General features: G+C 35.6%; 1 pseudogene; it reads left to right on the forward strand.

Annotated features, from left to right (window-relative positions):
- The first annotated feature begins 1,424 nt into the window (after positions 1–1,424).
- LOC149209371 (putative receptor-like protein kinase At5g20050 pseudogene) lies at positions 1,425–2,507 on the forward strand (annotated as a pseudogene).
- The last annotated feature ends 14,344 nt before the right edge of the window (positions 2,508–16,851 follow it).

Consider the following 16,851-nt stretch of genomic DNA (forward strand, 5'->3'; position numbering starts at 1 on the left):
GTGATGATATTGGTGGATGGCTATCGGGATGGTATGTTGTCGAAGACGACAACGATTTCAGGTGGAGGAGGATGTAAGGCCTTTGGAAGATTGGTGCGATGGGCGCTGGCGAGTCGTGCACGAAGGCGGGCGGGCAGGCGCGCGGGCGCATGACAGGCGCGCGCTGAACGGAGAAGCGACGAAACGCTGAACGACCGTGCGACGAAATGCTGAACGACCGTGCGACGAAATGCTGAACGACCATGCGATGAAAGTTAAACATGGTGAAATGAAGTGCGAGGTTTATACCTGTGCGTGGAGGTTGGCTTACGGTGGTAAGGCCGACTTGAATAAAGGTTGTAAAGGATGTGTGAATGCTAATTTGGGGGTCGACCAAAGGGCTACCACCCACATATGGGTCCACACATAAAACTATGTAGTATGCATATATATGGCATACGTTGAGAGCTCATAAGCATCCAACGCATTCACTCTTGAGATCTTCGCATAAGGCAAGAAAGGAAGTGCGCAGTTAAGAGGAGGACTTGCGCATATCTCATGCGCATTACCTTAAGGAAGACTGTATGCTTGGAGAAGTCTTGTATCAGGTTGAAGGTTGGGCAAGCGTGCCCGGGGTGGATTCTAAGGTGTGATCTTGGTGTAAGACTTGGCAAGGATTCTTGGTGGCTCGGGTGAGCACCGTCCTTTGTGCAAGAGATGCACAAGATGTTGTAAAAGGCAGGTTTCCTATCTATTGTAAAATTTGGTTAAGTGTGAGACTTGGTTCGGCCAAGACACACTGGTGTATTGTAATCTGATATTCTTAATAAAATTGTCGGGCAGACTCACATTACGGGGAGTTGCCCCTCCCCTTTATACTTGTTGCAATTGTTGATGTTCTTGGTTAATTGCATGATGATAATGAATGAGTATGGGCTTCATTAAGTATAAAGGATAATTGCTTTTACTTAGTTGTGAAACACAAACTAAGTATGTTAAAGTGAAAGTAGGTGTAGTCCATGAATGTTAGTATTGGTGAAAAGAACGTGTTCGGTGGTGCCGCACCTTGCTACAAGCGGTTGGAAGACTACCGCAGGTGTAGGGGCGTGACAAGTGGGCTCGAGTGAGCAGTGGGCGCTGTCGTTTTCTTCGGTGAGTACCATATTATGCACTGCATTCAAAATCTCTTGTGCCTCTGATAGTGGCTGCAAGAATTTCCGGTCCTTCAGAAAGACTATGAGGTGATCTTGTCCTCCATTTTCTGTGATGAGAAAAGTCCGTCAGAAACTTAGGGGGCCGAGATTATCAAAGCCGTTAGAGGTTCGAGTCCTACAGACTCTGTACTTGGGAAGGAAGCAGGTATTTATGCATAATCTCATCAGTGTCAGAGGCGGTTTCATTTCAAATGATTATATAGGTTGGATTGAAGGGAGAAAAATATCTCGATGAATCAGAACGGGCAAGGGAGTACAGACGAGGAGGCCATACGAAATCCCACCGAATCCATCCATGCCCACATGTTGTGTCACACTTGTATGCATTTCTTCACACTTGACCACCAATCAACCTTGAGACTGCACACAAACAGAATCTGAAATCTGATACCATGAGAAGGTTGAATAAACCACCACACTGTAATTGTGGTGAGGATCTTTATTTATAATTAAAGAGAGATAATTACACACTTATCAATTAGCAGAGAAATTTACATCATTTACTCCTAAAATTAAGAGACAGTGCTGTCATGAATGTCATGCCTTAATTTCTGTATGGCAGGCCTTTGATGACGGCAAATTATCCTCAACAATTGGAAGACCAGATATTCAATTGCTCTCGACAATGCCCGGGGACTTGCCTACCTGCATGACGAATCGAGGCCCTCGAGGGTCTGTATTTTGCATTTGGACATCAAACCTCAAAATATTCTGCTAGACGAGAATTTCAAGGCGAAAGTTTCCGATTTCGGTTTGGCGAGCCGTCTGGATAGAGATCGAGAAGGCCGTGTGATGACGCAGGTGAGAGGAACGGCAGGATACATGGCACCCGAGTGGATTTTTGGGCGGGGAATCACATCCAAGACCGACGTCTTCAGTTACGGTATGATGCTTCTGGAAATCATCAGCGGGCGCAAGAACGTGCATAATTCTCAGGATTCGGACAATTGGTATTTCCCCTCTATTGCTTTTAGCAAAGCGAGGGAAGGAAAAATGAAAAAGCTGATCGCGAGTGGGCTGCAATTGAAACGGCCGGAAGGTATAGAGGAAGCGTATAGGATTATAAAGGCGGCGTTATGGTGTATTCAGAGCAATTCTGCTTTAAGACCTTCAATGGGAGCAGTGGTGCGAATATTAGAGGGGGACTTGGAGATAAAGGATCCTCCATTAGACTGCACATTTTCTTTTGCCCCTTCCGCAGATTATGTGAAGTCCACCGGCGATATCACTCTATCGATTCCGGAGGAGACGGACACAGACATGGCCTGTGAAGGTATCCAAGAGGTTTCTCCACTTGGGAATGAAATTCCATAACCTGCCTTTCAGCGTGGAATCTGGTCTTATCTTTGTTAATATGAGATAGCTGCGTACTCGTTTACAACAGTATCAGAGCATTCACAACTTCCGAATAGATTTCCTTGAAACTTTTCGACTGTTAAGGTGGTGTCCGAGGCGTTTCTCTACTGGCGTATCTGCTTTTGAATGTTACATGATTCCACTTCTCCGAATACAAGTCGCACTGCTCTCACTGTTCATCGTCACACAAGACTCACTGCTCCAGCTTGTAGGGGATTGGATTTAGTTGGTTCAGAATCGAAAACAAAAGGTTTTGTCCTCTATATACATAGAATTCATTTTCTCCTCAATGTACATAGAATTCATTAGATTTCATAGATTTCAGTGTAAGGAAGTAAATAATTGAAGTTCGCATGCTTATACGATGGTTGGAATTTGAATACAGTAACCCTCAAAATTGATCAATTTCCATGTTGCCATAACTGTGATCAATTTCCGGTAATTTTTAATGTATTGATTTCATTTTAATGCATATTATACAGTGAATTGTAATGCAGGTACAGTGAATAAATTCTGTAAATATTTTTTTTATTAATATTTTAAAATGATTGATTATATAAAATGATAAGAAATTGGCAGATTTTTAGAAAGAATTTAGCAAAAATAGTTATGGTCAAATTTTGATTTGTGTTATTTAAACTGGTTTTTTGATTACATATATGGATTGTTGATTTGTATTGTTTAACTGGTTTTTTTATTACATATATAGATTCATACGGTCAAAAACCCCAGAAACACTTCTATTATGAAGAGCTCACCTGTCAAACGAGTTTAATAAATGTCTACTAAATGCTCAACAAATTAAATTGGAAAATTTACGAAAAAAACTCCAAAAATTCACACTTCAAAACTATTCCAATTAAAATAATATATAAATTTCAAATTATTAATAAAATATTATTTATTTTATTAATTAATTAAATAATATATATATATATATATATATATATATATATATATATATATAACTTTAACTCCAAAGCACAAAGCAGAAAATGGTAGAAATAAAATAATAAAGGAAAATGTTAACATCTCCAAATGCAAAGGCCTAACCTGGGAATTGAATTAAGAAGTCATGTATGTCACACTTCTATAGCACCGAATTTATAAGGAAAACGTTAAATAACTGAAATTCGACAAAGGTTAGCACATTGTTTGGGCATCCTAACGGTAACTTTGGGTGCTAGAGATCTCATTTGTTAATATTGTCTTAATTTGTATAAATACTTTTTATATTAAACATATTTATGAAGTGACAAGATTTAATATTAGAAAAAGAAATTATAAAACTTTTAATAATGAGATGAAATGTTAAAGTGGTCAACACTTTAGGTGCACTATGAAAATTGTAAACTTTATTTTGTGCGGACAAAAAATGTGAGAAGTTTGCATACAATTTTGATACACTTCGATCCTATTTGCTTAAATTTACGTAGAATTAAAGATTTGTAGGCTAGTGATTTTTTTTTATGTTTAACACATTTTGATCTTATTTTCTTAGGCCAGGGAATTTTTTTATAAAAAAATTGAGTTATATAAAAATTATATTTCAGTCATGAGGATAGGAAAAGATTATGTATAATGGGAAATTTTTTTTTCAAATTTTCCATAATTCTATTTTTTTAAAATGTCTTATAAAATAAGTTCTTCCATCTCCCTTTCTGTTCACAATTATCTAAAAATATAAAAAAATATATCATTAAATGCATTGTAGAATTTTTTATTAAATAAATAATTAAATTCATTTTCCTATTATATTCCACTATATTTTATTGTTTATTTTATCTATAAATTCATGTGAGATTAACTTATCTCGGAAAATATCATAATAAGTAAAAGATATAACATGATATTTTTTCTCAGCAAACACCTTCATTACCCCTCATTTTCATATTATCAATTACTTCATCGTTCTATTCTGTAGTCGATCCAATGTGAATTCTGATGAGACTATATTGAAGAAACCTCTGGTTGGAAAAAATGATAATAGCATGCATGGGAAATTTGCTAGGAACATCCACGTCAATATTCTACCAACTACTAACAGTAATGACGATACGATAACATCTTAGAAATTTGTTTTATTCATTTAGAAGCTCGACAGAAAGTGTAAATGATTGATTCCCATAGCAAGAATGTGGTCCCTACTGAATTGGAGTAGGTGCAGCCATGAGATCAATCAAAAAGATAAGGCCGACGCAGGCCGTAGCGAGAGAGGCATGGGACTTTACATAGGGGCAAGTATTGACCATCTTAAATTCCACGAGTGATTCACGATTTCACCATTTACCAACAACAATCCAATTTATGACGTGAATTTTCAAAATTTAGTTGAAATATATTATCAGCGATAGTTTTAGAATTTCAATTTTATTTTATTTTACATATTATTATTTGGGATTCTATTGTGTTAAGAAAGTCATTTATTTATGACTATTTCTATGAGAGGTAGTGATTTCTATGAGAGGTAGTGACAAGTGACTATGATTTTTGAAGAGTTCACTTACTATGATCTTTGAAGAGTCTACTTAGCACTCATTGCATTGGGTAGTGGGATTGAAACTAGTGAAATGAATCACATAGCGCCAAGCATCACTTGCTAGGCTTGCAGTGGGTAACCAAAACTTCATCGGAAATCTGGAAATTTGATAATATTTATATATTTTTATGTTTCTTATTTGATATGGAAAGAAATGTAATTTTTGGAATTTAAATATTTATTTCAGGAAAAGAAAATATAATACTCGATTAGTTTAGTATTATATTACTAAAAAAATCCCTACGGAAAGATGGTAATTTTCATTATATTGTAATATTGAAAATTATATGTTCAAGTTGCTGCATATATAGCATATGCCAAAATTGTCTATATCACTAAAAACTATAGTACCATGGATCTAACATAAGCTCAGAACTATCAAATTTCTTGGAGTGCAAACTCTTCTAGAGTGCAAAATACTATGTGTAATATTTTGTTGTTTAAATTATATTTTTAAATTTAACCATAAAAATTTAATTGTAATTTTAACCCTAATTTTTTTTCATAATATATACATAAAAAAATTTAAATGATATATAAGATATACATAATGGAGATTTAAAAATTTTAAATAAGGTGTACATTAAGACATTTTATGGCACAAATTAACATGATTTTTTATTATTAATACATTGTTTTAAGTATATATCAATATTAATTTGTATTAAAATATTTTATTGATAACTCACATTTTTTTTTAATGTACATCATTATAATAATTTATTTTAACAAATTGTTTTCTATATATAGATATATATGAAGTTGATATCGACATAAATTAGTTAACATAGATCTTCAAATAATTTATACAAATCTCCTCTTGAAATATTTTTGGAAAGTATTATTTTTTTATTTATAGCATAATATATTTATTTTTATTTTAAAGGAGTATGTGTCAACTCACTTACTGACAAACTTACACATCCCAGTCATACTGGGTTGTAGAATGAGCTTCCGAGCTGAATAAAGTTCAAGAAATTGCTTAATTAAGGAAAAACTTACACATCCCCATCATACTAAGTTGTAGAATGAGCCTTCCCCCTGAATAAAAGTCAAGAAATTTTTCAAAAGCTCAATTTCCTACTTACACATCCCAATCATGCTGGGTTGTAGAATGAATCTCCCTGTTGAATAAAATTCAAGAAATTTTTGAAAAGCTCAATTTCCTCACAATTATGCTAAAAAAATGGCTTCAATTAAATAACATCTAAAAATAAATATATAAATATAATTCTATCTTATTTCAAAACTTCATATACATTCAAAAACTATAAAATATTATGACTAACTCTGATATATAATTAAAAACATGTATATTTGTAAAAGAACTCAATATATTAATAATTATGTCATTACAAAGCTTAATTCTTTGCATCCTTTCATTGTATGAAATATAATATAATTTAGTTATTTATAACGGTTTCTTTCACATATACAGATGTAAAATTGGAAACTATATTTTCTAAACCTTTAAAAACTTGCATTATATGAATGCTAATAAATAGTTATTTATAACAGTTTATTTCACATATACAGATATTAATGTAAAACTGGAAATTATCCTTTTTTAACCTTTCAATCAATTATACCTCTTTCAATCGTATACATAGAAATAAATTACTAACATTTAAGTTAAAAATTCATATGTTAGTAATAAATTCTTATCTTAATTTTTTTTAGACCTCTTAGACCACTAATTTCACTTCAGGAGGAGATGATGAATGGAAGGGGTTCAACTGCCATCGTCAAATATATAAATATGCAATATGAAAAAATTTCAACATTATATATATATATATATATATATATATCTTTTTTCCTTTAAATGAAATGGACCAACAAATAATTCTCATTTAAATTGGATAGACCAAGAAACAATGTCAAGAATTGGATGCTGCAACTAAGGAAGACATATTAGGTCACTCACACTCTATTGGCAAATCACTATTAAAAGTTGTGACAAGCAAATTATTTTATTTTTTTTCCATGTCACTTTGGATGTATCTAAATCTTTATCTATTATCAAATACATTTTAAAAAAACTGTGACAGGCAAAATATGTAATTTGCAGTTTCATTTTTTTCCATATCACTTTGGATGTATCAAAATCAATATCTATTATCAAATACAAATTTAGTATCAAAATCAATATCTATTATCAAATACATTTAAAAAATTTGTGACATGAAAAATATCTAATTTGTAGTTTCATTTCTTTTTTTTCATGTCACTCTCGATGTATCAAAATCTTATGTAGAAAGATCAAGTTCCAAGCCTGATCAGCGGCTTTCCGTGATCTTCGATTCGGATGACCTATTAGTGACCATTCACTATGCGGACGGTATTTTTTTAACATGTTCAGCACTTTCCCAATCATGGACGATCTACCTCTTGATACAGATGGGAAAGGGATGCAAACATAATTCATGTGGTTCCACTATAAAGGATAACGTAGTTATAACCCATTGTACCACAAACTTGTTCAAGAAAGTTTCTCTTTAGGGATCCGTAGATAAAGTGTGATTATAATGGATTTTATGAAGTTTGCTATTCAGTTATGTATTAATGCCTTTCCCTGAAGCTTTTAGTAGATTTTTATATTTTAAATAATTATCAATAAAATATTTATATTTTTAATTTTTTTTCCTGTTTTTATTTTTTATATTATCATGATTTTATAATAGTAAAATTTATTGGATGAGATTTAGATGGAAAATCCAAGTAATAATTTGTTCACTTTTTAAAAAAATTGAACAAGAAACCGACATGTTGTGTTTCTTCTTAAATTGTGATTAAAATATATTCCAATATATCAGCACGCTGAGCTTACTAAAAGAAACACTTGAAAATATATTCTGAAGCAAGTGTATTTAAAACATAAAAGTATTGCATGGATATTTTCAGTTAATAGTTGCTTCGTCAAAAATGAATCTATGTTTATAGTTGTGTTTCTACAGTGTTTCGATTCCTAGGAAAGTGTAATGTTTGTATTAAATACCAAGTGATGTATGGTAATGTCTCTAGAAATTTGTAAATATTTTATTTACTGTAGTAAGAACAGATTGAATAATTAGTGTTACTACTTGTAAATATTTTATTTACTGTATTGAATAATTAGTGTTACTACTTGTTTGAATTGAATAATATTTTTATTTATTAAAAATGAGTAATAATTTAAATTGTCATTGGATCTTGTAATTTCTGGAAGAAAAAAAAAAAATTGGAAAGGAAGTGGTTGGAAAAGAAAAGGGGGTTGCTAAGTCTGGTGATGACTAGATAGCAAGGGCACCTTGTGCAAGCAACATGCAAGAAAAAGAAAGTCTCGTAAGCAAGCTAAGGGGGAGATTTGGTCCTGAAAGACAATCTCATGGTCGGGAAATTTGACTAGCAACAAAAAATAAAGGTGATCTCTATCATTGGAGTATTTTTCTTTAAACAACTCAGGTATGTGAAACCATTTGAAAATTACACTACTGCACAATCTAAATTCTGTGTTTATTACTCTGAATGAAAGATGATGTAGGATGTGACTAAGCTGGAGTAGTGAATGCCAAGAACTCATAATTTTGTCTACGGAAATTCAGAAAAACTAGTATAGTAATCTTTTACCATAGAATCATTAAAAGAAAGAGTAAGGGAGTTTCCCTATAAATATGAATCACATTATTTATAGAAAATACTCTACTGAGATCTTTCAATGCAGGAAAATTGATTCACATAGAATTACAATGAAATAGCAACTGTACATGTAATTTTAGTACAAGAGAGTTACTCTAGAGTTACCATTCTGGTACTAGTCTTTTAAACATAAACGAAGAGAGGATTATATTAAAGATACTGTAGAAAATAACTAGAAGTAGTTGCTTTCTATTGTTTGAGCGAAATTCAAACAAATTAGGAAGCGATTTTACAAGCTAGAAATACTGTATAACAAAACAAGAAGATAACATAGGAGGGTTGATGTGGCAGGGGTTTAAGGGTAGAAAAAACTCTAGTGTTGACCTGGCCTCGTTTTCCCCGAGAGAGGACTGGTAATAAAATTCAGGACTTCCTAAAACCCTACAAGGGGTTGAAGCCCAAATTATTAACTCTGACAGAATTCATTCATCGAAAATATGTAATAACCAAAGTATCGATGATCTCATAAAGGCAGAGAACTAGATGTATTCAAACACGTGACACACATTAACTAAACATATTAGACACAATGTTGTGTAAATCGAGAAATTAAAAGAAAGAAAACCCTGTTTCGGGTTCTTCTACAGTGAGTCCTAACCGAACCAATCGAATTGCAAAACTTACGAGTAATATTATCCGAAGTAAATACAAAGAACGATAAACCAAATACACTCTGATATCGACTAAAATTCAAATGTATTTCCATGCAAAATAAGATATTTACACATTGAATCCGATCATTAATAAATAGATAGAACCAGAGACTCATATACAAGAGGAACGACTCGGCTACAAACCCTGGAAGTCCTAAAATTTGGAAAGAGTCCCTCATTTACATAAATATAGAACTTCCATTAAAATTCTAGAAATTACCATGCAAACAACCATCGGTGCAACCATCAACGCAAGTCCGCAGCTAGACAATAAAACCATCACTTATACAATGGAAATTTAAATTACATACACCTCAGAACAACGGTGGTAATCGCTTGAAAAACCTTAAAATATAACTTATACAGAGACCACATCATTTCAACAGTAATGAGAAAACTTAATTCGCAGAGAGACGAAGCTCTAGCCCAAAGCACCCTATGAGAATTCCACCTCCGCAGAACAGCAAAATCCAAAGATAAATCTTACCCGGGACTACTGAAGCAACCCAGAGTTTGTGGAGCAACCATCCTTCAGGCTTTGCGATCAACCCCAAGCCAGTAGCTAAGACTTATGTAGAACAAACTATACACTAGCAACTGAGTATCATAAATTGTGCCAAAACAATGTCTGTAAGCAAATAAAAATTACCCTTGCGGATGCGAGCTTACCTAAGGAGAACTTGCATGAATCAAAATCAAACCCCATCCCTGAGCAATGCCGCATGTTGCAGCTCTGGTATGTCAGGCCCACAAGAGAGGAAGAGAAACTAGAGTGACACCGAGGAAAAATGGAGTAAATGAAAAACCCCACCATCGCAATCGAGAATGTGATTAATCCCCAAAAGCATCTCAGCCGTTGGATTAGGTTCCCAATCCATCCACTGTCGATGAAGCGAGAGGCCCAAGAGGAGCAGCTATAGTGGGCTGACTTGCCTATGCCACGTATCAGGACAGAGCAGGTCATTCAATGCCGAAATAAAAACAAATATCATTTCCTTCATATAGAAAACACAGTTGTAGCTTGACGACAGAGACAACTTGTGTGCGGCAGGCAGCAAGCAGTAATGGATTAGGATTGTGAGGACAGAGACATTTAATGTTGACTCAAATCAACGTTGGCACTCAAACCCAGAACTATAGATTTAGCAACCATAACTATATAGGAGAACCTTGTGTTATGAAATTCAAATGTACACACCTCATCTACAGTAAAGAGTTAAAGTTGTGGCTATTAAATATATGAGTAATGGTGCGAACCCACTGTAATATAATTTTATTTTATTTTTTTATGTATGTAAATAGTAGTATGATGTGGAATAATTACAAGTGGTATCAGAGCCTAGGTTACAAAACTTATGGCCTCTAGCAAATATATTTGATAAAAATAAACAGTTATTGTATAAATCTTTTGCTTTTACCTATGTTAAGAACAGGAAATGAACAACAGTAGAATGAGGAGAACGGACAGTGTTCCACATAGGATTGTGACTTGGCCAGGACCTGCAGCAGGCCCTGAGACTAATCCTAAGATATGGGTGCAGTTAGGTGAGGAGGCCCGCAACACTAACCTTACGATACTATACATAGTTCAGGAATTGAAGAATGAGATGGCCTACCTGCGAGAGGACAATACAAGATTAACTATGTAATAGGAAAAATTCATGAAAAGCCTATTATATAAGCAGAACCAGCACCAGCCAAACCCCAGTCCTGAACAAACACGAGTGTCAAAGGAACAAGGCTACCCCACAGATCAGGAAGAAACCAAAGGAGGGGAAGAGAATCGAGTGGAAAAATCAGATAATGCCTCTGAACACCTGACAACGAAAAGGCAGTGAATGAAATTACAAGGGGAGTTCTGGAAATAAAACCGCCACACTTCAATGGAGAGCTGGAAGAGGTAGCCGAAGCTTGGTTGATTAACATGAACAAATATTTTCAATTGTATGAATATGATCACAATCTCAAAGTGCGGCTGGCCATATTTCAATTACAAGGGAAGACTACCCTGTGGTGGGAAGAAGTCAAGATTGTACGAGGGGTAAGTGAGAAAAATAAAACTTGGGAAAATTTTCAAAAATACTTCAAAGAAAGATATTAGATTAAATGATTCTACGATGAAAAGGCAAGGGAATTCCATGGCCTCCGACTTGGGCAGCAAATAATGGATGAGTTTATCACCCGATTTACCTCGTTACTCCGTTGTGTGCCTGACATACGAGAGGAGAAGGCTAAGGTACAAAAATTCGTCAGTAGTATACTCTTGGTGATGAGGGAATGAATTGAGTTTGATAACCCAAAAATAATGGATGAGGTGATACGAAAGGCTAGGATATGCTATCAGCAAAGTAAGCAGAAGGGAGAAGTCCTAGGAAAGAGGTGGGTAGACAAAAGAGGTAATAAGATGGTTGTAGGTACTAAATGAAATCGGGGCAACATTAGCGAAGGAATTCCCAAAGGACAAAATAACAGGAATCTGCATAAGAACCCACTCACATTGAAGCCACCCATTGAATCTAGAATCAACGAATAGTCTAGTAAAATTGATAATGAGGGATAGCGAGACCTCCAATACAATGTTGGGGTTGTGGAGGGCCTCATTACGTTAAAAATTGTCCTCATCGAAAGGGTAATGAATAGGTTTCGCAAATCCATGAAGCATCTATGGTTGGTGACGTGGGCCAAAGTTTACCGAGAATTAATGCTGCTCTAGAAGACCGTTAGGCAAAATACCAGTCGATTATGGTGGAGTTTGAAGGTAATATCTTTGATCATACTGTAACTGTATTAATTGATCCTGGAGCTACATTAAGTTATATTAGCCCTAAGATTGTGGAACAATGTAAGTTACAAAATGTTAAGTTTAAAATTCCTTGGCTAGTATAGCTAGAAACAGGGGCAAAGAGATGTGTGTTAGCGAAGGTCAATAATTGCCCCTTGAAGAGAGTAGGTCAACCGGTGATGGCAGATCTAAATGTGCTTCCCCTTGGATCATCTGACGTATTGATAGGCATGGACTGGTTGGAAAAATGCTGGTCCATTATAAACTTTAAAAGAAAAACTATCTGTTACAAGGATGAACTCAGGGAAAAGTAGGAGATGCAAGGTGTTATGAGGCCAGTGTAGATTCGGCCAATAACTGCCTCTCAGTTGGCAAAGTGTATCGGGAAAAAATGTCAGACTTATGGCATTCAAGTGGGTTATGCCAACTCAAAAGATAAGACTTCCACATTGGAAAGTATCCCAATAATACGAGAATTTGCAGATGTATTTCCGGAGGAGATACCAGGACTTCCACCCAAGAGAGACATAGACTTCACTATCGAATTAGTGCCAGGGATAGCCCCGGTATCTGGAGCTTCGTATCCAATGAGCACACCAGAATTAATAGAATTGAAAATGCAGTTGCAAGAGCTATTGGACAAGAATTACATCCGCCCTAGTGTGTCACCCTAAGGAGCGCCTGTGTTGTTCGTTAAAAAGAGGGATGGGACCCTTCGTATGTGTATGGACTATCGTTAGTTGAATAAATTGAAAATTAAGAATAAGTACTCTTTGCCCCGTATCGATGAACTTTTTGATCAGGTAAATGGGGCAACTGTATTCTCAAAAATTGGTTTGCGATCAGAATACCATCAAATCAGAATTAAAGAGGAAGACATAGCCAAAACTGCCTTTAGAACTCAATACGGACACTATGAGTTTGTGGTATTAGCCTTTGGGTTAACCAACAGCCCCACGACCTTCATGCGCTTTATGAACAATATATTCCATAAGTATTTGGACAAGTTCATGTTAATTTTTATTAACGATATACTAATATATTCCTGGAATATGGAGGAGCAAAAGGAGCACCTCAAATTGGTATTGCAAACTCTCCGAGAACACTAATTATACACAAAATACGGCAAGTGCAACTTCTTTAAGGAACAAATTCAGTACTTGGGACATATAATCTCTACAGATGGGATCATTGTGGATCCTGAGAAGATAAGGACCATAATGGAATGGCCAGTGCCAAAGGACACAATAGATATAAGATCCTTCATGGGAATAGGAGATAACTATAGGCGGTTCGTGGAAGGATTTTCGAGATTGGCTTACCCTATCACTTCCTTGCAGAAAAAAGGAAAAAATTTTAAATGGATCGCAAAATGCCAAAAAAGTTTTGAACAACTCAAGCATCTACTCACCACAGTTCCTATATTAAGTATAGCAGATCCAGGTAAGGACTATGTGGTATGCACAAATGCGAGTAAGGAAGGGGTGGGGGGGTACTGATGCAAGAAGGAAAGGTAATCACCTATGAGTCTAGGAAATTAAAGGATCATGAGCAAAAATATTCTGCTTATGATCTAGAATCGACAGTTGTTATACACACCTTAAAAATGCGGTGCCATTAGCTGATGGGAATTTTTTTTTTATTAATGACGGACCATCATAGTTTGACTAATTATTTTAATCAACCCACCTTAAATGCTAGGCAGGCACGGTGGGTGGATTTCCTAAGTGGTTTTGACTTCAAGATTAAGCATCTAAAAGGGAAAGAGAACCGGGTAGCGGATGCTTTAAGTCGAAAGGTACAATGTCTCTACAAAATTTCTTATAGTGAAGGGAAGAGTACCTTTGGCGAAGTGATTAAAAAGGTAGCAGAACAAAATTCAAAATATCAGCAAATAGGACAACAAGTTCAAAATCGAGCCAGCAAAGAAAATCAGCAAGGGTACGCTGTAGATGTTGTTGGCATGTTCAATTACAAAAAAAGGTTGTATGTGCCCAATCAAAATGACATTAAAACTTTATTTTAGATGAATTTCATAAAAGTCATTATGTGGGACACCTGAGGTATCAGAAGCTAATTAATGCACTCGAGAAGGAGTATTATTGGCTGGGCATGAAAAAGGATGTAATAGAATATTTGATGTGTTGCCTAGAATGCCAACAAGTTAAAGTGGAAGACTAGCACCCTGCTGGTTTACTACATCCGTTGCCAATCCCGGAGTGAAAATGGGAAACCATCTCTATGGAATTCATAACAGGATTACCCAAGTCAAAAAGAAACAACGATTCCATCATGGTGGTGGTGGAAAAATTAAGAAAATCAGCCCATTTTATACTTGTACAATCCACCTTTAGAGCAGTGCAGATTGCCCATGTCTTTATGCAAAACGTTTTTAGGCTGCACAGTGACCAGAACTATAATCTTTGACCGTGACATAAAATTTACATCGGTCTTTTGGAGAACCCTGCTTGGGGAATCGGGGACTCAATTGAATTTCAGTACGGCTTATCACCCGCAGACTGACGGACAAACAGAACGAGCGAATCAAGTTGTGGAAGATATGCTAAGAGCATATGTTATGCAACAACCAACCAAGTGGGAAGATTATCTACACTTGGTTGAGTTTGAGTACAACAATGGCTATCATACATCCCTGCAGATGAGCCCGTTTGAGGTGTTGTACAGACGGAGATGCCGAATACCCGCAAGCTGGGGAGGGCCAGAGGACAGGTTGATGTTGGGCCCTTAAATGCTTAGAGAAATGGAAGAAATGGTCAAGAAGGTACGATCCAATTTAAAGGTAGCCCAAGATAGGAAAATGAACTTCATTGACAAGAAGAAAGATTTTAAGGAATGCCAAGTAGGGGATCATGTGTATTTAATAATTCTAGCTAAAAAGAGCACATTACAATGGAGTGGGTGTGCCAAGCTCGCACCTCGGTTTTGTGGACCCTTTTAGATCTTAGCAAGAGTTGGTCCCGTGGCATACTAGCTCGCTCTACCAAGTCACATTTGGGTCCACAATGTCTTCCATGTGTCTGTATTAAAAAAATATGTTTATGATCCTAAGCATGCAATCAATTGGCAGGACATATAGGTAAGAAAGTGTCATAGGTAGACCAATCAGTTTTGTTGTTAAGGGAAAAACTGACTTAGAATATTGTGTGCTTCATGTTGAGCTGCAAGGAAAAATCTTGGTCGAGCCGTTGAATATACTCGGTCGGAGAGAAGTAATGTTGTGGAAACGAGCCATCACCCAGGTTAAGGTGCAATGGCATCACTTTGGGCGAGATGAGGCCACTTGGGAGGATAAAAACTCATGGGAGAAGCTTATCCAAGACTTTTTGAGGTCAAAAAACATCGGGGTGATGTTTGATTTCAAGAGGGGGAGATGTAATGTCCCCAAAAATCTGTAAATATTTTATTTACCGTGGTAAGAACAGATTGAATAATTAGTGTTACTACCTGTTTGAATTGAATAATATTTTTATTTTTTAAAAATGAGTAATGATTTAAAGTATCATTGGATCTTGTAACTTTTGGAAAAAATAAGTTGGAAAGGCAGTTTCTGGAAAAGAAACCCTAACTACCTTCCCTATTTGGAAAAATGCTTCCAAGGAAAGGAAGCAGGAGGGGGGAAAAAGGTAGAAGACTGTGCTGTGAGGACAAACAGTAAGGAAGGGGATCGCTAAGTCTGGTGATGAGTAGATAGCAAGAGCACCTTGTGCGAGCAACATGCAAGAGATAGAAAGTCTCGTTAGCAAGCTAGGGGGGATTTGGTCCCAAAAGACAATCTCATGGTCGGGAGGTTTGACTAGCAACAAAAAATAGAGGTGATCTCTACCACTGGAGTATCTTTCTTTAAGCAGCTCAGGTATGTGTAACCATCTGAAAATTATACTACTGCACAATCTAAATTCTGTGTTTATTACTGTGAATGAAAGACGATGCAGGATGTGACTAAGCTGCAGTAATGAATGCAAAGAACTCATAGTTTTATTTACGGGAATTCAGAAAAACTAGTATAGTAATCATTTACAAAAGAATCGTTAAAAGACAGAGTAAGTGAGTTTCCCTGTAAATTTGAATGACATTATTTACAGAAAATAGTCTACTCAATTCTTTCAATGCAAGAAAATTGATTCACATAGAATTACTGTGAAATAGCATCTATACAGGTAATTTTAGTACAAGAGAGTTACTCTAGAGTTACCATTCTCGTACCAGTCTTGTAAACATAAACGAAGAGAGGATTATATTAAGGATATTGTAGAAAAGAACTAGAAGTAGTTGCTCTTTGTTGTTCGAGTGAAATTCAAACAAATTAGGAAGTGATTTTACAAGCTGGAAATACCGTATAACGAAACAAGAAGATAACATAGGAGGGTTGGTGTGGCAGGGGCTTAAGGGTCGAAAAAACCCTAGTGCCGACCTAGCCTCATTTTTCCCTAGAGAGGACTGGTAATTAAACTGAGGACTTCCTAAAACTCTACAAGGGGCTGAAGCCCAAATTATTAACTCTGACAGAATTCATTCATCGAACACATGTAATAACCAAAGTATTCAATGATCTCATAAAGGCAGAGAATTAGATATATTCAAACACGTGATAGACATTAACTAAACATACTAGCCACGGTGTTGTGTAAA

Source organism: Pinus tabuliformis, chromosome 1_2 (genome assembly GCF_031772625.1).
Source record: "Pinus tabuliformis cultivar Carrire ecotype Pingquan chromosome 1_2, CPIR1, whole genome shotgun sequence".
NCBI classification, from domain to species: Eukaryota; Viridiplantae; Streptophyta; class Pinopsida; order Pinales; family Pinaceae; genus Pinus; species Pinus tabuliformis.